Source organism: Eschrichtius robustus, chromosome X, assembly GCF_028021215.1.
Source record: "Eschrichtius robustus isolate mEscRob2 chromosome X, mEscRob2.pri, whole genome shotgun sequence".
NCBI lineage: Eukaryota > Metazoa > Chordata > Mammalia > Artiodactyla > Eschrichtiidae > Eschrichtius > Eschrichtius robustus.
In genome coordinates this window covers 92,643,264-92,667,335 of record NC_090845.1, presented here as the reverse complement: position 1 = coordinate 92,667,335, position 24,072 = coordinate 92,643,264, and the positions used below count along the sequence as shown (strand labels likewise).

The 24,072-nt window shown below is 39.2% G+C and overlaps 1 pseudogene; it reads left to right on the top strand.

Annotated features, from left to right (window-relative positions):
• The first annotated feature begins 2,590 nt into the window (after window positions 1–2,590).
• LOC137756870 (TATA-box-binding protein pseudogene) lies at window positions 2,591–3,521 on the top strand (annotated as a pseudogene).
• Window positions 3,522–24,072: the final 20,551 nt, after the last annotated feature.

The following is a 24,072-nucleotide window of genomic DNA, read 5'->3' as shown; positions in this document are numbered from 1 at the left end:
TGGACAGGGTTAGCAAACTTAAATGCTCCAGGGGTTGGGTAGGCAATAGGAGTGTGTGCAACGTACTGGTTAGGAACTATGTGAACTGCTAGCACCAGCCCATAAAAATTAGCAGCAGTCCCTCACCTCCAGAGAATTATTGCCACAAGGGAACATTGGTCCAGTAAGGCCAGATTTTTGGGTTTTTTAAAAGAGAATCCAGAAATCTAGATATTAAATGTGAACTCTCCCAATTTTAATTGATAATTTAAGAAAATGTAAGTGCTGTACAGACCAAAAAAAAACATGTGTCTAGGATAATAGTGCATAACCTCTCTTTCTCCTGCCACAGTCCCAAAAATTGTTTTGATAAATACAGAAGTCAAAATTAAAAGCAATTTTCTCTAATGAAGTTCAAGTGATATTAGCAGTGGCAGAGCATCTTCAGGATACCTGACTCATTTTGGAATCTGAAGACCTGGGCTTCCTTGAGGGCAGGGACCAAGTCTTTTGTATCTTTGTATCCCCATCAGTGAGTTCATTGACCTGGATAAAGTAAGTGCTCAATCAACACAGAATAGTTGAACAGCTTTATGCTTTGACCCTGCTACTAAACAGCTCTGGGATCTTGGGTGAATCAAATAGCTTCTGTGAGTGTCCATTTCCTCATTTGGAATGTACGAGTTATGAGGCTCAATTTTTATAAAAGTGATCTTTATACAAAGATGACTTAATAGTGATGAAAGACAAGCTGAATAAAGGAATGTTTAAATTTTTCATGAAGAAGTTCCTGAGCATAAACTGGGTAAACCACAACCTAAGGGTCCTCAGGTTTGGGGGAAACCAATGTCATACTAAAAAGAACCCTGATGAAAATCAGCTACAGAACAATTTGACACAGACTGAGAAGATGTAATATTTCAGCTTGAACATAAATTAGAGTAAACTGAATAATTAAGACTAAATCTACAACTTTGCCTTCATACACTGTTCAAAATTCTCTACCTAATTAATTTTGTGAAATATGAACATTTCCAATCATTAAAATGTCATAAATTGTGATTGTGAGAGTCAAGTGTCAAGATGAACTGATGAATTGCAATTTAGACATAAAGTTTCCCCAAATTACCTGATCATAATACTCACCTCACAGTGGGAGTTTGTTAAGATACAGATCTCCAGGCCACCACTCCCCTCAAGATTGTGATTTAGTAGGTCAGGGTGGATAGAATCTGTTTTATCTGCATTTCACAAGGCCCCAAAGTGACTCATATGATCAGACAAGCCCCAATGTGACTCATATGATCAGATTTGCTTTCTGATCTTGAGTTCTTGAATCAGTTTTCCCTCCACTCCTACTTTATTGTCTTTGTCAATGACATGATAATTCTGATCCATCAGTCTGGGACCAGTGAAGATCCCTGACAGAACTGAGTCAGACAAAAGGATGTGCTGGTTATATCAGCATGGTTGTGACACTGGCACAGGTCTGGTCAGAATCTAAGATTAGGCAGGAAACAGCAACCAGGTCAATGTGGGTCACAGGGGGCAGAGCATGACTAGATAAGATTTAAGGCACATTATATAATGTCAAAAATGTACCCCAAATTCAGGGAAGGCTCAAGCAGGTCTGATCATAGCTCCAGGAAAAGCTCAAAGGAAATAGTGGATTTAGCTCCATTCTCCAATTACATTTTAATTAGAGCAGTTCAGGACTTCTGGCTGGCAGTTATCCCAGGAAAAGACCCTTCGGTGAGTGATTCTTAACCTTTTCTGGGTCATGAACTCCTTTAAGAATCTGATCAAAGTTGTAGAATTTTTCCCTATAAAAATAGACAGATTAACATATTCACAAATTACTATATACAATTTCAGAGGTTTCATAAACCACCAATCCTATTCATAGACCCCAGGCTCAGAACCTTCTTCCACAGACCTTAAAGGACCTTGGCTAAACAGAGCCATGTTGAATCTCCTTAGAGGTGAAGTGGGTCTGGGAAGGACTACTCATTGCTCGGAAGGCTGAATTTGATATCAGAGGTTCCTGTGTCCATTAGGCTAGACTGCCAAAATCTATGAAAGGAAGCCCTCATGCTTGTTATTTTAAATTTTTTGGTTCAACAACTATTATCTATGGAGAGTTCATTTTATTCCAGGCTAGGACCTGAGAAATCAGCAGTGAGCAAGACAAACAAAAATGGAGCTTGCGGTCTAGTGGGGGATACTGACATTAAACAAAGCAAAATACATGAATAGAAGTATTGTAAATTGTAAATGTTAACAAAAGAAACAATCAAGGAGCTGAGATAGAGTTACAGGAGGCAAAGATGGAGGAAATTATTCCTGATAGGAAGGTGAGAGTTATCTCTGCAGTGACTCCAGTGATTATATCAAAAAAAAATATCAAATTTGACCAAAAAATGAGGAGATTCTACAAACAACTCTCTTTCCTGAGGATAAGTATCACTGTTTCTTGGTGTGCATGAAGATAACCCAGAGAGTTAAGGAAGTCGCTAGGAAGAGTGTGCTGGGGATGCTCTAGGAAAAGACTGAATGCTGAGGCGATTTACAGTCCAAAGGTTTTTGATTTGCCAAGAAGAAAATGAACCTCATGGATCAGAACAACAACCCCCCACCTTATGCCCAGGGTGCCATGACTCCTGGAATCCCTATCTTTAGTCTAATGATGCTTTATGGCACAGGACTGACTCCACAGCCTATTCAGAACACCAACAGTCTGTCTATATTGGAAGAGCAGCAAAGACAGCAGCAGCAACAGCAGCAGCAGCAGCAGCAGGCAGCAGTGGCAGCAGTTCAGCAGTCGACGTCCCAGCAGGCAACGCAGGGGGCCTCGGGCCAGACACCACAGCTTTTCCACTCACAGACTCTTACGACCGCACCCTTGCCGGGCACCACTCCCCTGTATCCCTCCCCCATGACCCCCATTACCCCTGCCACGCCAGCCTCAGAGAGCTCTGGGATTGTGCCGCAGCTGCAAAATATTGTATCCACAGTGAATCTTGGTTGTAAACTTGACCTAAAGACCATTGCACTTCATGCAGGGAATGCTGAATATAATTCCAAGTGGTTTGCTGCTGTAATTATGAGAATAAGAGAGCCCCGGACCACTGCACTGATATTCAGTTCTGGGAAGATAGTGCGCACAGGAGCCAAGAGTGAAGAACAGTCCAGACTAGCAGCAAGAAAATATGCCAGGGTTGTACAGAAGTTGGGTGTTCCAGCTAAGTTCTTGGACTTCAAGATTCAGAACATGGTGGGGAGCTGTGATGTGAAGTTCCCTATAAGGTTAAAAGGCTTTGTGCTTACCCACCAACAGTTCAGTAGTTATGAGCCAGAGTTATTTCCTGGTTTAATCCACAGAATGATCAAACCGAGAATTGTTCTCCTTATTTTTGTTTCTGGAAAAGTTATATTAACAGGTGCTAAAGTCAGAGCAGAAATTTATGAAGCCTTTGAGAACATCTACCCTATTCTAAAGGGTTTCAGGAAGACAACGTAATGGCTGTCATCTATTCCTGCCTCCCCCATCCACTTGTTTTTAAAATTTTTTTTAGCATCTTTATTGGAGTATAATTGCTTTACAGTAGTGTGTTAGTTTCTGCTGTTTTTTTTTTTTTTAACAAATCAGTTTTGGTACATTTAGTGGTGTTGTGGACGGCCCCATGTGATGAGAGGATGGATGTTCAGTTGTATGTTGCAGCATGAGGTGAAGCTCTCCTGCATGTGTACCCCATAAGGATGCCAGGAAGGGGTATTATTTCTGCACAGAGAACACGGAAGCGTTACTGTAAGTTGCTCGAACTGGGCTGCTATTCGGGCAGAGCTGCCCATTTATTTATATTTAGATTTAAAACACTTACTGCTATTGACAAGTTGGTTTAAGGGACAAAACTTTAAGTGTTAAAGCCACCTCAACAATTGATTGGACTTTATTTTGTTTAATTTCTTCCCTATAAACCACAGTTTTTATATTTCTACCAGAAAAGTAAAAATCTTTTTTTAAAGTGTTGTTTTCTAATTTGTAACTCCTAGGGGTTATTTTTGTGCCACATTCCACCTTTTCAGTATTGCAGGACAGAATAGAAATGTATTAATGAAAACAAATGGCTGTACATATTTTTCTTCCTTCAGAGTACTCTGTACAATAAATGCTGTTTATAAAAGTGAAAAAAAAAAAAGGTGAGAAAAGATCTCCTGAGGAAGAGACCCTCATGCTGAGATCTAGGGAGTTTGCCTTGAGAAAAGTCAGTAAGAAGCACTATAAATGGAAAAAACAGCATACATAATGACCTTGAAACAGGAAAGGGACTGCCTTGTTTAAGAAAGTGAGAAAAAGACCAGTGTGCCTGAAGAAGAGTACATGATATGGAGAATGGCAGAAGATGAGGGTGTCAAAATATAAAGAGGTCCAATCATGCAGGGCCTTAACAGGTCATGATACCTGACTCTGAATTTTATCCAAAGTGTAATAGAAAGTTATTGAATAGATCTATGTAATAAAGTAGCATGATTTATTTAACATTTTAAAAAATCACTTTGCTGAGTGGAGAATGAATTAGATTAGGCAAGAATGGAACCAGAGAGACCAGTTGGGATTCTGTTGTAGTGACTCATGTGTGGCTTGACTAAGATAGTGTCAGTAGAAGTCAGAGGTGGATTCCAGATATATGTTGGCACTACAATTGGCATGATTGGCTGGTGTATCTGTTTCAGGGAAGAGTAAGACAAGAGGAAAGCAAATCAAGGTTTCAGAGCAAGGAATCAAGGAATTCATAAGTTTCTGGCTAGAAAAATTGTGGATGGATGCTGATGCTATTAACTGGAATGGGGAAGATTATGGATGGGAAGCAAGTTTGGTAGAAAAAAAAGCAATAGTTTCACTTTTCAACATGTTGTTTGATATTACTACGAGATATCAAAGTGGAAATTTCAAGTGGACAGCTGGATATGAAAATCTGGAAATACAAATTTGAAAATCATCAACACTGGATGGTATTTGAATCCATGAGAACTGATGAACATTGCTAGGGAGAGAATGTAGCAAGAGAAGAGGGTCCATAAAGAGTATGGAAGGATGCCAACATTTAGAGTCAGTTATAGGATGAGAAGCCAACAAAGGAACCAGAGCAATAAGCTGAGGGAGGAACAAAAAACAGGAAAGACTAGTGTTACAGAAGCTACTATGGACTGAATTGTGTTCCTCCAAAATTCATATGTTGAAACACTAACCCCTAACGTGATTGTATTTGGAGACAGGGTCTTGAGTAAGTAGTTAAGGTTAAATGAGGTCAAAAGGGTAGGGCCCTAATCTAATAGGATTGGTGTCCTTATAAGAAGAGGAAGAGATACCAGAGATCGTTCCCTCTCTCTCTCTCTCTCTGTCTCTCTCCATATGTACATATATATTGCCATATGAAGACACAGTGAGAAGGTAGCCATCAGCAAGCCAGGAAGAGAGTCCTCACCAAAAATCAAACCATATTGGACCTTGATCTTGAACATCCTAGCCTCCAGAACTGTGAGAAATAAATTTCTGTTGTTTAAGCCACCCAGTCTATGGTATTTGTTATGGCAGCTTGAGCTGACTAATACAGAAACCATGAGGAGAATATTTCAAGAAGAAAAGAGTGCTGTTGAGGAGTCAAGTAAAATGAAAACAAAGCAGTGACTGTTGAACTTGGCAATACTGAGGTAATTATTGACCTTGGGAAGAACAGTATCTCAAGAACTATGATGGAGATGGAAGCAGGAAAATTGTGGGCTGAGGAGAAATGAAGAGGTGAGGATGTGGAGACATCAACTACAGACAACTGGGTTGGGAAGTTTTGTTGTAAAGGGAATCAGAGAAGCATAACAGTGGCTGAAGGATGACCTAGATTCAAAACTTTTTTTCTTTAAAAGAATGGGACTAGTAGAAGATATTTTATGCTGATAGAAATGATTGAATACAAACAGAGAAATTGATACAAAAGAGAGAGGGAATAACTCAGTCAAAGAGCAAGTTTCTTTAGAGGTAAGAGGGATAACCTTCAAAGCGTATGTGAGACATTGGCCTTTGGTAGGAGGATGGATGCTTACTCAGTTGTAAGAGAAAGTAAGAGGAAAATATGGGTGAAAGTACAGATAGGATTGTAGACTTGATGGTGGAAAGAAGTGCGAGTTTTCTGTAATGGTTTCTATTTTCTCAATAAAATACAAGTCAAGGCCAACAAATGGGAGTGAAAGTAAAGGAGGAGATATGGGAGGCTTGATGAGAGAGAAAAAGGTTTGAAATAGTGTCCATGTGAAGAGGCAAAGTGAAGCCTCCCAGAGAAACATAGTGGCATCATCAGGCAGAGTTACGCCTGGCCACATTCTGGTTTTTGATCTGGGGGCTAGTTACAGAGTATGTTTACTTTGTGAAAATTCATCAGTCTGTACACAAAATAATTTTTGCACTTTTTCGTTTATATGTTATATTTTAATTTTATGGAAAAAACACCCATCTACCTGAAAATTAGAATAAAAAATAAACCTTTCCTACCTATCACCTGGCTTCACTTGTTTCCTTTAGATTCCATGGTCAAAAATTACAACCACTCTCTTGCATATGCATTTATTGCACTTGTCCCTCTCTCCCATCATCAAAATGCTAGCTGAAACCTATCGTTCACCTTCTCTGTGCCTGCCTTCAAGCAGGAAAAGTTTGCTGGAGAAAAAATCTCACAACTGAGTCAACTAGTTCAATTTTAAATCCATGACCTCGGACTTCAAACTCATGCCTAACTCTGCCTGTTGATGCCACTGTTATTTTTGTCAATGCCACAGTGTCTTGATTACTGTGGTTTTATAGTGAGTTTTGAAATTAGAAAGTGGGAGTCTCCAACTCTGTCTTCCTTTTTCAGGAGTGTTTTAACTATTCTGCGTCCCTTGCATTCCCATATCAATTTTAGTGTCAGCTTGTCAATTTCTGTTTTTAAAAATAGGCAGCTATGATTTTGATAGGGACTGTGTTGGTTCTATAGATCAATTTGGGGAGTATTGCCATCTTAACATTATCTCCTAATCCATGAACATGGGGTGTCATTCCATTTATTTAGATCTTTAATTTATTTTAATGATGTTTTGTTGTTTTCTAGGTATATGTCTTGAACTTTTGTTAAATTTATTTCTAAGTATTTATTGTTTTTGATGCTGTTGTAATTTCCTTTTTGGATTATTTGTTGCTAATGTATAGAAATACAAATGTTTTTTATATATTGATTTTATATTCTTCAATCTTGCTGAACTTGTTTATTAGTTCTACTAGTTTTTTAATGGATTCCTTAGGATTTTCTATATTCAAGATCATGTCATCTGTGAATGGCAATAATTTTACTTCTTCCTTTCCAATCTGGACACATTTTATTTCATTTTCTGGCCTATTTGTCCTGGTTAGAACCTCAAAGACAATGTTAAGTAGAAGTAATGAGAATGGACACCCTTGTCTTTTTCCTGATCTTAGGTGGAAAGCTTCCAGTCTTTTACCATTAAGTATGATGCTGGCTGTGGGGCTTTCACAGATGTCCTTTATCAAGTTGAGGAATTTCCTTTCTACTCCTAGTTTCTTAAGTGTTTTTTATCAATGAAATCTGACAATCTGCCTTTTAACTGGAGTACTTAGACCAGAGGTCAGGAAATTATGGCCTGTAGGCCAACTCCAGCCCAACCCACTGGCAGTTTCTGTAAATAAAACGTTACTAGAACAAAGTCAGGCTTATTCTTTTATATATTACCTATGGCTATTTTCATGCTACAACAGTAGAGTTGAGTAATTCAGACAAACACTGTATGGCCTTCAAAATCTAAACTATTGGAAGGAGCTTCAAAATGGCGAAAGAGTAAGACGTGGAGATCACCTTCCTCCCCACAAATACATCAGAAATACATCTACATGTGGAACAACTCCTACAGAACACCTACTGAACACTAGCAGAAGACCTCAGACTTCCCAAAAGGCAAGAAACTCCCCACGTACCTGGGTAGGGCAAAAGAAAAAAGAAAAAAACAGAGACAAAAGAATAGGGATGGGATCTGCACCAGTGGGAGGGAGCTGTGAAGGAGGAAAAGTTTCCACACACTAGGAAGCCCCTTCGGGGAGGAGACTGTGGGTGTCAGACAGGGGAAGCTTTGGAGCCACGGAGGAGAGCGCAGCAACAGGGATGCGGAGGGCAAAGCGGAAAGATTCCCACACAGAGGATCAGTGCTGACCAGCACTCACCAGCCCGAGAGGCTTGTCTGCTCACCTGCCAGGATGGGCGGGGGCTGGGAGCTGAGGCTCGGGCTTCGGTCGGATCCCAGGGAGAGGACTGGGGTTGGCGGCGTGAACACAGCCTGAAGGGGGCTAGTGCGCCACAGCTAGTGGAGAGGGAGTCGGGAAAAGGTCTGGACCTGCTGAAGAGGCAAGAGACTTTTTCTTGCCTCTTTGTTTTGTGGTGCGCGAGGTGAGAGGATTAAGAGCGCCGCCTAAATGAGCTCCAGAGACGGGTGCAAGTGGCGGCTATCAGCGCGGACCCCAGAGACGGGCATGAGACGCTAAGGCTGCTACTGCAGCCACCAAGAAGCCTGTGTGCAAGCACAGGTCACTATCCACACCTCCCCTCCCAGGAGCATGTGCAGCCTGCCACTGCCAGGGTCCCGTGACCCAGGGACAACTTCTCCGGGAGAACGCATGGTGCGCCTCAGGCTGGTGCAATGTCACAACGGCCTCTGCCACCGCAGGGTCGCCCCGCATTCTGTATGCCTCCCTCCCCCCGGCCTGAGTGAGCCAGAGCCCCTGAATCAGCTGCTCCTTTAATCTCGTCCTGTGTGAGCGAAGAACAGACGCCCTCAGGAGACCTACAAGCAGAGGCGGGGCCAAATCCAAAGCTGAATCCCAGGAGCTGTGCGAAAAAGGAAGAGAAAGGGTAATCTCTCCCAGCAGCCTCAGGAGCAGTGGATTAAATCTCCACAATCAACTTGATGTGCCCTGCATCTGTGGAATAACTGAATAGGCAACAAATCATCCCAATTTGAGGAGGTGGACTTTGGGAGCAACGATATATATTTTCCCCCCTTTTTCTCTTTTTGTGAAAGTGTATGGGTATGCTTCTGTGTGTGATTTTGTCTGTATAGCTTTGCTTTTACCATTTGTCCTAGGGTTCTGTCTGTCCGTTGTTTTTTTTTTTTTCTTTTCTTTTTTTTTAGTATAGATTTAGTGCTTGTTATCGCTGGTGGATTTGTTTTTTGGTTTGGTTGCTCTCTTCCTTCTTTCTTTTTCATTACTTTTAAATTTTTATTTAATAATTATTTTTTATTTTAAATAACTTTATTTTATTTTATTTTATCTTTTTCTTTCTTTCTTTCTTTCTTTCTCCCTTTTATTCTGAGCCGAGTGGATGATAGGCTCTTGGTGCTCTGGCCAGGCGTGAGGGCAGTGCCTCTGAGGTGGGAGAGCCAAGTTCAGGACATTGGTCCACCAGAGACCTCCCAGCTCCAGGTAATATCAAATGGCGAAAATCTCCCAGAGATCTCCATCTCAATGCCAAGACCCTCCTCCAGTCAATGACCAGCAAGATACAGTGCTGGACACCCTATGCCAAACAACTAGCAAGACAGGAACACAACCCCACCCATTAGCAGAGAGGCTGCCTAAAAGAATAATAAGGCGACAGACACCCAAAAACACACCACCAGACATGGACCTGCCCACTAGAAAGACAAGATCCAGCCTCATCCACCAGAACACAGGCACTAGTCCCCTCCACCAGGAAGCCTACACAACCCACTGAGCCAACCTTAGCCACTGGGGGCAGAAACCAAAAACAAGGGGAACTACGAACCTGAAGTCTGCGAAAAGGAGAGCCCAAACACAGTAAATTAAGCAAAATAAGAAGACAGAGAAACACAGAGCAGATGAAGGAGCAAGGTAAAAACCCACCAGACCTACCAAATGAAGAGGAAATAGGCAGTCTACCTGAAAAAGAATTCAGAATAATGATAGTAAAGATAATCCAAAATCTTGGAAATAGAATGGAGAAAATACAAGAAACGTTTAACAAGGACCTAAAAGAACTAAAGAGCAAACAAACAATGATGAACAACACAATAAATGAAATTAAAAATTCTCTAGAAGGGATCAATAGCAGAATAACTGAGGCAGAAGAACGGATAAGTGACTTGGAAGAAAAAATAGTGGAAATAACTACCGCAGAGCAGAGTAAAGAAAAAAGAATGAAAAGAACTGAAGACACTCTCAGAGACCTCTGGGACAACATTAAAGTCACCAACATTCGAATTATAGGGGTCCCAGAAGAAGAAGAGAAAAAGAAAGGGACTGAGAAAATATTTGAAGGCACTGTAGTTGAAAACTTCCCTAATATGGGAAAGTAAATACTTAATCAAGTCCAGGAAGCACAGAGGGTCCCATACATGATAAATCCAAGGAGAAACATGCCAACACACATATTAATCAAACTACCAAAAATTAAATACAAAGAAAAAATATTAAAAGCAGCAAGGGAAAAACAACAAATAACATACAAGGGAATCCCAATAAGGTTAACAGCTGATCTTTCAGCAGACACTCTGCAAGCTATAAGGGAGTGGCAGGACTTATTTAAAGTGACAAAAGAGAAAAACCTACAACCAAGATTACTCTACCCAGCAAGGATCTCATTCAGATTTGATGGAGAAATTAAAACTTTTTTCAGACAAGCAAAAGCTAAGAGAATTCAGCACCACCAAACCAGCTTTACAACAAATGCTAAAGGAACTTCTCTAGGCAGGAAACACAAGAGAAGGAAAAGACCTACAATAGCAAACCAAAAACAATGAACAAAATGGTAATAGAAACATACATATCAATAACTACCTTAAATGTAAATGGATTAAATGCTCCAAACAAAAGACATAGACTGGCTGAATGGATGAAAGAACAAGACCCATATATATGCTGTCTAGAAGAGACCCACTTCAGACCTAGGGACACATACAGACTGAAAGTGAGGGGATGGAAAAAGATATTCCATGCAAATAGAAATCAAAAGAAAGCTGGAGTAGCAATTCTCATATCAGACAAAATAGACTTTAAAGCAAAGACCATTACAAGACACAAAGAAGGACACTACATAATGATCAAGGGATCAATCCAAGAAGAAGATATAACAATTGTAAATATTTATGCAACCAAAATAGGAGCACCTCAGTATATAAGGCAAATACTAACAGCCATAAAAGGGGAAATCGACAGTAACACAATCATAGTAGGGGACTTTAACACCACACTTTCACCAATGGACAGATCATCCAAAATGAATATAAAGAAGGAAACACAAGCTTTAAATGCTACATTAAACAAGATGGACTTAATTGATATTTATAGGACATTCCATACAAAAACAACAGAATACAGTTTCTTCTCAAGTGCTCATGGAACATTCTCCAGGATAGATCATATCTTGGGTCACAAATCAAGCCCTGGTAAATTAAAGAAAATTGAAATCATATCAAGTATCTTTTCCAACCACAAAGTTATGAAACTAGATATCAGTTACACAGTCAAAATCTGTAAAAAGTACAAACACATGGAGGCTAAACAATACACTACTAAATAACCAACAGATCACTGAAGAAATCAAAGAGGAAATCAAAAACTACCGAGAAACAAATGGCAATGAAAACACGACGACCCAAAACCTATGGGATGCAGCAAAAGCAGTTCTAAGAGGGAAGTTTATAGCAATACAATCCTACCTTAAGAAACAAGAAAAATCTCTAATAAACAAACTAACCTTACACCTAAGGGAACTAGAGAAAGAAGAACAAAAAAACCCAAAGTTAGTAGAAGGAAAGAAATCATAAAGATCAGAGCAGAAATAAATGAAAAAGAAATGAAGGAAATGATAGCAAAGATCAATACAACTACAAGCTGGTTCTTTGAGAAGATAAGCAAAATGATAAACCATTAGCCAGGCTCATCAAGAAAAAAATGGGAGAACACTCAAATCAATAGAATTCAAAATGTAAAAGGAGAAGTAACAACTGATACTGCAGAAATGCAAAGGATCATGAGAGATTACTACAAGCAACTATATGCCAATAAAATGGACAACCTGAAAGAAATGGACAAATTCTTAGAAATGCACAACCTTCCGAGACTGAACCAGGAAGAAATAGAAAATATGAACAGACCAATCACAAGCACTGAAATGGAAACTGTGATTAAAAATCTTCCAACAAACAAAAGCCCAGGACCAGATGGCTTCATAGGCGAATTCTATCAAACATTTAGAGAAGAGCTAACACCTATCCTTCTCAAAGTCTTCCAAAATATAACAGAGGGGGGAACACTCCCAAACTCTTTCTGTGAGGTCACCATCACCCTGATACCAAAACCAGACAAAGATGTCACAAATAAGAAAACTACAGGCCAATATCACTGATGAACATACATGCAAAAATCCTCAACAAAATCCTAGCAAACAGAATCCAACAGCACATTAAAAGGATCATACACCATGATCAAGTGGGGTTTATCCCAGGAATGCAAGGATTCTTCAACATACGCAAATCAATCAATGTGATACACCATATTAACAATTCGAAGGAGAAAAACCATATGATCATCTCAATAGATGCAGAGAAAGCTTTTGACAAAATTCAACACACATTTATGATAAAAACCCTCCAGAAAGTAGGCATAGAGGGAACTTTCCTCAACATAATAAAGGCCATATGTGACAAACCCACAGCCAACATCGTTCTCAGTCGTGAAAAACTGAAACCATTTCCATTAAGATCAGGAACAAGACAAGGTTGCCCACTCTCACCACTATTATTCAACATAGTTTTGGAAGTTTTAGCCACAGCAATCAGAGAAGAGAAAGAAATAACAGGAATCCTAATCAGAAAAGAAGAAGTAAAGCTGTCATTATTTGCAGATGACATGATACTATACATAGAGAATCCTAAAGATGCTACCAGAAAACTACTAGCGCTAATCAATGAATTTGGTAAAGTAGCAGGGTACAAAATTAATGCACGGAAATCTTTTGCATTCCTATACACTAATGATGAAAAATCTGAAAGTGAAAGTAAGAAAACACTCCCATTTACCATTGCAACAAAAAGAATAAAATATCTAGGAATAAACTTACCTAAGGAGACAAAAGACCTGTATGCGAAAAATTATAAGACACTGATGAAAGAAATCAAAGATGATAGAAATAGACGGAGAGATATACCATGTTCTTGGATTGGAAGAATCAACGTTGTGAAAATGACTATACTACCCAAAGCAATCTACAGATTCAGTGCAATCCCTATCAAACTACCACTGGCATTTTTCACAGAACTAGAACAAAAAATTTCACAATTTATATGGAAACACAAAAGACCCCAAATAGCAAAAGCAATCTTGAGAAACAAAAACGGAGGTGGAGGAATCAGGCTCCCTGACTTCAGACTATACTACAAAGCTACAGTAATCAAGACAGTATGGTACTGGCACAAAAACAGAAATATAGATCAATGGAACAGGATAGAAAGCCCAGAGATAAACCCAAACAGTATGGTCACCTTATCTTTGACAAAGTAGGCAAGAATATACAATGCAGGAAAGACAGCGTCTGCAATAAGTGGTGCTGGGAAAACTGGACAGGTACATGTAAAAGAATGAAATTAGAACACTCCCTAACACCATACACAAAAAGAAACTCAAAATGGGTTAAAGACCTAAATGTAAGGCCAGACACTCTCAAACTCATACAGGAAAACATAGGCAGAACACTCTATGACATAAATCACAGCAAGATCCTTTTTGACCCACCTCCTAGAGAAATGGAAATCAAAACAAAAATAAACAAATGGGACCTAATGAAACTTAAAAGCTTTTGCACAGCAAAGGAAAACATAAACAAGATGAAAAGACAACGCTCAGAGTGGGAGAAAATATTTGCAAATGAAGCAACTGACAAAGGATTAATCTCCAAAATTTACAAGCCACTCATGCCGCTCAATATCAAAAAAATAAACAACCCAATCCAAAAATGGGCAGAAGACCTAAATAGGCATTTCTCCAAAGACGATATACAGATTGCCAACAAACACATGAAAGAATGCTCAACATCATTTATCATTAGAGAAATGCACATCACAACTACATTGAGATATCATCGCACACTGGTCAGAATGGCCATCATCAAAAAATCTACAACAATAAATGCTGGAGAGGGTGTGGAGAAAAGGGAACCCTCTTGCACTGTTGGTGGGAATGTAAATTGGTGCAGCCACTATGGAGAACAATATGGAGGTTCCTTAAAAAACTAAAAATAGAACTACCATATGACCCAGCAATCCCACTACTGGGCATATACCCTGAGAAAACCATAATTCAAAAAGAGTCATGTACCACAATGTTCACTGCAGCTCTATTTACAATAGCCAGGACATGGAAGCAACCTAAGTGTCCATCGACAGGTGAATGGATAAAGAAGATGTGGCTCATATATACAATGGAATATTACTCAGCCAAAAAAGAAACAAAGTTGAGTTATTTGTAGTGAGGTGGATGGACCTAGAGTCTGTCCTATAGAGTGAAGTAAGTCAGAAAGAGAAAAACAAATAACGTATGCTAACTCATATATATGGAATCTAAAAAAAAAGAAATAATAATGGTCATGAAGAACCTAGGGGCAAGACGGGAATAAAGACGCAGACCTACTAGAGAATAGACTTGAGGATATGGGGAGGGAGAAGGGTAAGCTGGGACAAAGTGAGAGAGTGGCATGGACATATATACACTACCAAATATAAAATAGATAGCTAGTGGGAAGCAGCTGCATAGCACAGGGAGATCAGCTCGGTGTTTTGTGACCACCTAGAGGGGTGGGATAGGGAGGGTGGGAGGGAGGGAGACGCAAGAGGGAAGAGATATGGGGATATATGTATATGCATAGCTGATTCACTTTGTTATAAAGCAGAAACTAACACACCATTGTAAAGCAATTATACTCCAATAAAGATGTTAAAAAAAAGAAAGATAAAATTTAAATAAATAAACTATTGGCTATCTGATCCTTTACAGAAAAAGTTCACTGAATACTGATTTATACAATTTACTTTTAATGTCATTATGGATATGGTTGGTTTTAAATCTTGCTATTTTTATTATACTTACTCTATCTGTTCTCCTATCCTTTTTTCCTTCTTGTCTTGCCTTCTGGATTAATTGAAATTTTCTTAATGACTTATTTTATCATCACAATTGGCTTATTAACTGTATTTCTTTGTTTTATACTTTTTAGTGGTTGCTCTGGCACTTACAATGTGCTTCTTGTTACAATTTAATTTATCTCAATCAACTTTCAAATAAACTTATACCATTTAACACGTAGTGTAAGAACTTTACATCAGTATGTTTTCTTCTCCCCACTCCTGTCCTTTGTACTATTGTCATATGCTTTACTTCTGCAATATATTGGGGAGGGCGGTGTTGTTTGCTTTAGACAATTATCTTTTTTTGGTGTTCACATTTTAAAATTTATTTTAAATTTTTCATATGGTAACTTTCTTTCTTTCTTTCTTTCTTTCTTTCTTTCTTTCTTTCTTTCTTTCTTTCTTTCTTTCTTTCTTCTTTCTTTCTTTCTCTCTCTCTCTCTTTCTTTCCTTGTTTCTTTCTGTGTATAGTTCTATGAATTTTGACCAAAAACATACAGTTGCGTAAACTCTATCACAATCAAGGTTCAGAACGTACCATGGATGCTGTTCTGTCATGCTTGATCCTTGTAAAAAGCACTTATTTTTACCTTTCAGGGTTATACTACCTAATTTTTTTCTCACCAGATTGGTGGTTGGGCAGTGCAATGATTTACAAGTTTCTTGAGAGATAAAGGGCAGTGTTGTAAAATTGAGAGAACAAATTCTTTCTCTTCTGAACACCCATAGGTATCTCCTGATCACAGTTCACGAATGCATTTATCCTCATCAGCAGACCAGGGAGAAATCACAGGTCCCTGTCCCCAGGATAGCTCGGACTATTTGTTCTCAAACTTTAATGTACCTCAGAATCAACTGGAGGGCTTATTAATATTCAGATTGCGGAGTCCCACACCCAGAGTTCAGTAGGTCTAGAGTAAACCAGACAATTTACATTTCTAACAAGTTTCCAGGTGAGGCTACTGCTTACACGTAGTGTAAACACACTTCAATAGCCATCAGTTCAGATTATAGCTATCATCACAAAAAATTCTGCATTGCTTTTCTTACATGCCTATTTCAGGCTCCTCTATTTTATGGTAGCAGTGAGGAGGGAGTGGGGAGAGGGGAAATGGGGGCACCTGAGGTAGATTTTAGACTTCTGGTACCATCGCCAGCACTAATACCATGTAATGCACAAGGTGAAAAACAGTTATGTGATATTTGCTGGTGTTTGATACTGCTTGTTGTCTGATACCTTGTAAGTGAACAGGAAACCCATAACTCAAAGAACTAAAAACAGATAATCATAAAGATAAAAGCATTTGAAAGCTACTCATTGCACCCTCTAAACATTGAGGTTTTTCTTCCTTTTTTTTTTAAAGACTGAGTTTTTCCATGAACTGACTCATCTGCAGTACCTTCTATATTACCCAGGTGTCCGCCCATAGTCAGTGATATTGTATTAACTTCGGTTTTTATTTCAAAAAATACTTATGTCATCTTTCTCTTTATGTAGGCCCTAGAAATGCTTCAAACAAATGCATTGGAATTCCATAGCAATGTGAAATAATAGTAAGAAGATCATGACATGAACCTTCCCTACAAATTGGATTAATTATGTAGTTAGAGCTATTTCAAGAGGTGAGGTCTTTCATCAGTTTATTTTACCCTTGACTGAAATTCATCAGAAGAAAATAACTCTTTCTATTGGCTCTTCTTTTGGTCATATGGTGGCATGATTTTTTCAGGTGGCATGATTTTTTAAAAATAGCTTCTGAAACTTTAAAGCAATATACAAACAGTAGTTATCAATGCTCTAAAATTCCCTTATGAAAGAATTACAGAACTGTGTGAGAGGATAACCTCCTCCTACCCTGTCCAGATTAAAACCCAATAACTAATTAATGTAAGACATTTAAATTTGGGTACTGCTTTTCATTTTCCAAAGTGCTTCATGGACATTATCTCATTTAGTTGTTCCCAGCAACTTTATGATGCTGGCAGGGTAGGTAATATCACCCTTGTTTTATAAATGAAGAAACTGTGGCTGAGAGGTTAAATGATTTATCAGAGGTCACATACATCCTAGATACATACATCCAAGAGTCAGCCGGCACCAAGACCCAGGCATGCTGAAAACTGGTCTCATGTTTTTCCATGATGTCAACTGCTTCCTCCAAATAATAATAGAAACACATTTCACCCATACACTACTCTAGTTTCCTTTATACATAACCATGAATCCCTTGACGTTCCTTCCAGTCTGTGTCTTAATGTACTGTAGATATTGCTGTTCATCTGTGGTGAAGGATCTACACATAACATTTTCTACTCTAGGAACTGAATGTTTGAGTGTTTGGATTATTGTACTGACAGAAGGTGGAAGCTATTTTTCTTGATGGGGAAATTAAAACTCTGTTTTTTCCAGCAAATGGCAAACTTTATACTGAATTATAGGCCAATCCAAATACTTTCCATGTAAACAGAGCCCCTTCTCTAAATCACTACAATGCTGTCCAAGACATGACCGTCCCAGCTTCCTCTCTGTAATAATTGATGTCATTAAGGCTGTTGATATCCTATACATATTGTAGCATTTAGACTTTTAAACTTTTTTATTAAGATTTTATTTTTAAAGTTCACAAGAAAATCTAGGAAAGGCAGAGATATACCCTCTCCCCCACATGCATAGTCTCCCCTATTATCAACATCCCACAAGAGAGCAGTACATTTGTTACAATTGATGAACCTACATTAACACATCATAATCATTCAAAGCTCATAGTTTACCTTAGGGTTCACTCTTGGAATTGTACATTCTATGTTTTGGACAAATGTATAATGACATATATCCATCATTATGATATCATACAAACTATTTTCACTACCCAAAAATCCCCCTGGCAACCACTGATCTTTTTACTGTTCTCCATAGTTTTTCCTTTTCCAGAATGTCATATAGTTGGAATCATACAGTATGTACCCTTTCAGATTGGCTCCTTTCATTTAGTAACATGTATTTAAGGTTTCTCCATGTTTTTTCATGGATTGATAGCTTATTTCTTTTTAGCACTGAATAATATTCCATTGTCTGAATGTACCAAGGCTTATTTATCCATTCACCTACTGAAGGACATCTTCGTTGCTTCCAAGTCTGAGCAATTGTGAACAAAGCTGCTATAAACATCTGTGAGATCTTCAAGATGGCGGAGGAGTAAGATGTGGATATCACCTTCCTCCCCACAAGTACATCAGAAATACATCTACATGTGGAACAACACCTATTGAACGCTGGCAGAAGACCTCAGACTTCCCCAAAGGCAAGAAACTCCCCATGTACCTGGGTAGGGCAAAAGAAAAAAGAAAAACAGAGACAAAAGAATAAGGATGGGACCTGCACCTGTGGGAGGGAACTGTGAAGGAGGAAAAGTTTCCACACACTAGGAAGCCCCTTCACTGGTGGAAACGGGGTGTGGGCAGGGGGTGGGGAAGCTGTGGAGCCATGGAGGAGAGCACAGCAACAGGGGTGCAGAGGGCAAAGCAGAGAGGTTCCCACACAGAGGATCGGTGCCAACCAGCACTCACAAGCCTGAGAGGTTTGTCTGCTCACCCGCCAGGGCGGGTGGGCACTGGGAGCTGAGGCTCAGGTGTTGGAGGTCAGATCCTAGGGAGAGGACTGAGGTTGGCTGCGTGAACACAGCCTGAAGGGAGCTAGTGCGCCACAGTTAGCTGGGAGGGAGTCCAGGAAAAAGTCTGGACCGGCCGAAGAAGCAAGAGACCATTGTTTCGGGGTGCGCAAGGAGAGGGGATTCCTTCCCTGTCTGCCTACAGAAAGCAGAGCAACACCTAAACGAGCTTCAGAGATGGGCATGAGCCGCGGCTCTCAGTGTGGACACCAGAGACGGGCATGAAACGCTAACACTGCTTTTGCAGTGACCAAAAATCCTGTGTGAAAGCAAAGGTCACTAGCCACACCTCCCCTCCCGGGAGCCTGTGCAGCCTGCCACTGCCAGGGTCCCGTGATCCAGGGACAACATCCCCGGGGAGAACACACGGTGTGCCTCAGGTGGTTGCAACGTCGCACCGGACACTGCCGCTGCAGGCTGGACCCACATTCCGTACCCCTCCCTCCCCCTGGCCTGAATGAGCCAGAGCCCCCTAATCAGCCGCTCCTTTAACCTCCTCCTGTCTGGGTGAAGAATAGATGCCAGAGGGCGACCTACAAACAGGGGTGGGGCCAAATCCAAAGCTGAATCCTGGAAGCTGTGCAAACAAAGAAGAGACAGGGAAATTTCTCCCAGCAGCCTCAGGAGCAGCAGATTAAATATCCACAATCAACTGGACGTACCCTGCATCTCTGGAATACCTGAATAGGCAATGAATCATGCCAAAATTGACGCAGTGGACTTTGGGAGCAACTGTAGACTTGAGGTTTGCTGTATGCAACTGAGTAGTTTCTGATTTTTATGTTTATCTTAGTATATAGTTTTTAGCACTTGTTATCATTGTTGGATTTGTTTACTGGTTTGGTTGCTGTCTTCTTTTTTATTACTTTATTTATTTTTTTTATTTTAATATTATTTCTTAATACATTTATTTTATTTTATTTATTTATTTAATTTTTTTCATCCTTTTCTTCTGAGCCATGTGGCTGGCAGTGTCTTGGTGCTCCAGCCGGGTGTCAGGCCTGAGCCTGAGGTGGGAGAGCCGAGTTCAGGACACTGGACCACCAGAGACCTCCCAGCCCCACATAATATCAATCAGCAAGGGCTCTCCCAGAGATCTCCATCTCAATGCTAAGACCCACCTCCACTAAATGACCAGCAAGCTCCAGTGCAGGACACCCCATGCCAAACAACTAGCAAGACAGGAACACAAACCCACCCATTAGCAGAGAGGCTACCTAAAATCATAATATTCACAGACACCCCAAAACGCACTATCGGACATGATCCTGCCCACCAGAAAGACAAGTTACAGCCTCATCCACCAGAACACAGACACCAGTCCCCTCCACCAGGAAGCCTACAAAACCCACTGAACCAAACTTACCCACTGGGGGCAGACACCAAAGACAACGGGATCTACGAACCTGAAGCCTGCACAAAGGAGACCCCAAACACAGTAAGTTAAGCAAAATGAACAGACAGAGAAATACACAGAAGATGAAAGAGCAAGGTAAAAACCCACCAAACCAAACAAATGAAGAGGAAATAGGCAGCCTACCTGAAAAAGAATTCAGAGTAATGATAGTAAATATGATCCAAAATCTTGGAAAAAGAATGGAGAAAATGCAAGAAACGTTTAACAAGGACATAGAAGAACTAAAGAGCAAACAAACAATGATGAACAACACAATAAGTGAAATTAAAAATTCTCTAGAAGGAGTCAATAGCAGAATAACTGAGACAGAAGAATGGATAAGTGACCTGGAAGAAAAAATAGTGTAAATAACTACCACAGAGTAGAATAAAGAAAAAGGAATGAAAATAATTGAGGACAGTCTCAGAGACCTCTGGGACAATGTTAAACTCACCAACATTCGAATTATAGGGATCCCAGAAGAAGAAGAGAAAAAAAAGGGGACTGAGAAAATATTTGAAGAGATTATAGTTGAAAACTTCCCTAATATGGGAAAGGAAGTAGACAATCAAGTCCAGGAAGCACAGAGAGTCCCATACAGGATAAATCCAAGGAGAAACACGTCAAGACACATGGTAATAAAACTATCAAAAATTAAGTAAAAAGAAACAATATTAAAAAGCAGCAAGGGAAAAGCAACAAATAACATACAAGGGAATCCCCATAAGGTTAACAGCTGATCTTTCAGCAGAAACTCTGCAGGCCAGAAGGGAGTGGCAGGACTTATTTAAAGGGACGAAAGAGAAAGATATACAACCATGATTACTCCACACAGGAAGGATCTCATTCAGATTCAACAGAGAAATTAAAACCTTTACAGACAAACAAAAGCAAAGAGAATTCACCACGATCAAACCAGCTTTACAACAAATCCTAAAGGAACTTCTCTAGGCAGGAAACACAAGATAAGGAAAAGACCTACAATAACAAACCCAGAACAATTAAGAAAATGGTAATAACACACATATCGATAACTACCTTAAATGTAAATGGATTAAATACTCCAAACAAAAGACATAGACTGGATGAATGGATAAAAAAACAAGACCCATATATATGCTGTCTAGAAGAGACCCACTTCAGACCTAGGGACACATACAGACTGAAAGTGAGGGGATGGAAAAAGATATTCCATGCAAATAGAAATCAAAAGAAAGCTGGTGTAGCAATTCTCATATCAGACAAAATAGACTTTAAAGCAAAGACTATTACAAGACACAAAGAGGGACACTACATAATGATCAAGGGATCAATCCAAGAAGAAGATATAACAATTGTAAATATTTATGCACCCAACATAGGAGCACCTCAATACATAAGGCAAATACTAACAGCCATAAAAGGGGAAATTGACAGTAACACAATCATAGTAGGGGAATTTGACACCCCACTTTCACCAATGGACAGGTCATCCAAAATGAAAATAAAGAAGGAAACATAAGCTTTAAATGACACATTAAACAAGAGGGACTTAATTGATATTTATAGAACATTCCATACAAAAACAACTTAATACAGTTTCTTCTCAAGTGCTCATGGAACATTCTCCAGGATAGATCATACCTTGGGTCACAAATCAAGCCTTGGTAAATTAAAGAAAATTGAAATCATATCAAGTATCTTTTCTGACCACAATGCTATGAGACTAGATATCAATTACCTGAAAAAAAAAAAACTGTAAAAAATACAAACTCACGGAGGCTAAACAATACACTACTAAATAACCAACAGATCACTGAAGAAATCAAAGAGGAAATCAAAAAATACCTGGAAACAAATGACAATGAAAACACGATGACACAAAACCTATGGGATGCAGCAAAAGCAGTTCTAAGAGGGAAGTTTATAGCCATACAACCCTACCTCAAGAAACAAGAAACATCTTAAATAAACCACCTAACCTTACACCTAAAGCAATTAGAGAAAGAACAACAACAACAAAAAAAGAAACCAAAGTTAGCAGAACAAAAGAAATCATAAAGATAAGATCAGAAATAAATTAAAAAAATGAAGGAAATGATTGCAAAGATCAATAAAACTAAAAGCTGGTTCTTTCAGAAGATAAACAAAACTGATAAACCATTTGCCAGACTCATCAAGAAAAAAAGTTAGAAGACTCAAATCAACAGAATTAGAAATGAAAAAGAAGTAACAACTGACACTGCAGAAATATAAAGCATCATGAGGGATTACTACAAGCAACTATATGCCAATAAATTGGACAACCTGGAAGAAATGGACAAATTCTTGGACATGCACAACCTTCCGAGACTGAACCAGGAAGAAATAGAAAATATAAACAGACCAATCACAAACACTGGAATTGAGACTGTGATTAAAATTCTTCCAACAAATGAAAGCCCAGGACCAGATGGATTCACAGGCGAATTCTATCAAACATTTAGAGAATAATTAAAACCTATCCTTCTCAAACTCTTCCAAAATACAGCAGAGGGAGGAACACTCCCAAACTCATTCTAAAAGGTCACCATCACCCTGACACCAAAACCAGACAATGATGCCACAGGAAAAGAAAACTACAGGCCAATATCACTGATGAACGTAGATGCAAAAATCCTCAACAAAATACTAGCAAACAGAATCCAACAACACATTAAAAGAATCATACACTGTGATTAAGTGGGGTTTATCCCAGGAATGCAAGGATTCATCAATATACACAAATCAATCAATATGATAAACCATATTAACGAATTGAAGGAGAAAAAACATATGATCATCTCAATAGATGCAGAAAAAGCTTTCGAAAGCATTCAACGCCCATCTATGATAAAAAACCCTCCAGAGAGTAGGCACAGAGGGAACTTACCTCAACATAATAAAGGCCATATGTGGCAAACCCACAGCCAACATTGTCCTCAATGGTGAAAAACTGAAACCATTTCCACTAAGATCAGGAACAAGACAAGGTTGCCCACTCTCACCACTATTATTCAACATGGTTTGGAAGTTTTAGCCACAGCAATCAGAGAAGAAAAAGAAATAAAAGGAATCCAAATCAGAAAAGAAGAAGTAAAGCTGTCCCTGTTTTCAGATGACATGATACTATACATAGAGAATCCTCAAGATGCTACCAGAAAACTACTAGAGCTAATCAATGAATTTGGTAAAGTAGCAGGATACAAAATTAATGCACAGAAATCTCTTGCATTCCTATACACTAATGATGAAAAATCTGAAAGAGAAATTAAGGAAACACTCCCATTTACCATTGCAACAAAGAGAATGAAATACCTAGGAATAAACCTACCTAAGGAGACAAAAGACCTGTATGTAGAAAACTATAAGACACTGATGAAAGAAATTACAGACGTTACAAACAGATGGAGAGATATACTATGTTCTTGGATTGGAAGAATCAACATTGTGAAAACGACTATACTACCCAAAGCAATCTACAGATTCAGTGCAATTCGTATCAAACTACCACTGGCATTTTTCACAGAACTAGAACAAAACTTTTCACAATTTGTATGGAAACATAAAAAACTCCGAATAGCCAAAGCAATCTTGAGAAAGAAAAATGGAGCTGGAGGAATCAGGCTCCCTGAGTTCAGACTATACTACAAAACTACAGTAATCAAGACAGTATGGTACTGGCACTAAGACAGAAATGTAGATCAAAGGAACAGGATAGAAAGCCCAGAGATAAACCCACGCACATATGGTCACCTTATCTTTGATAAAGTAGGCAAGAATATACAATGGAGGAAA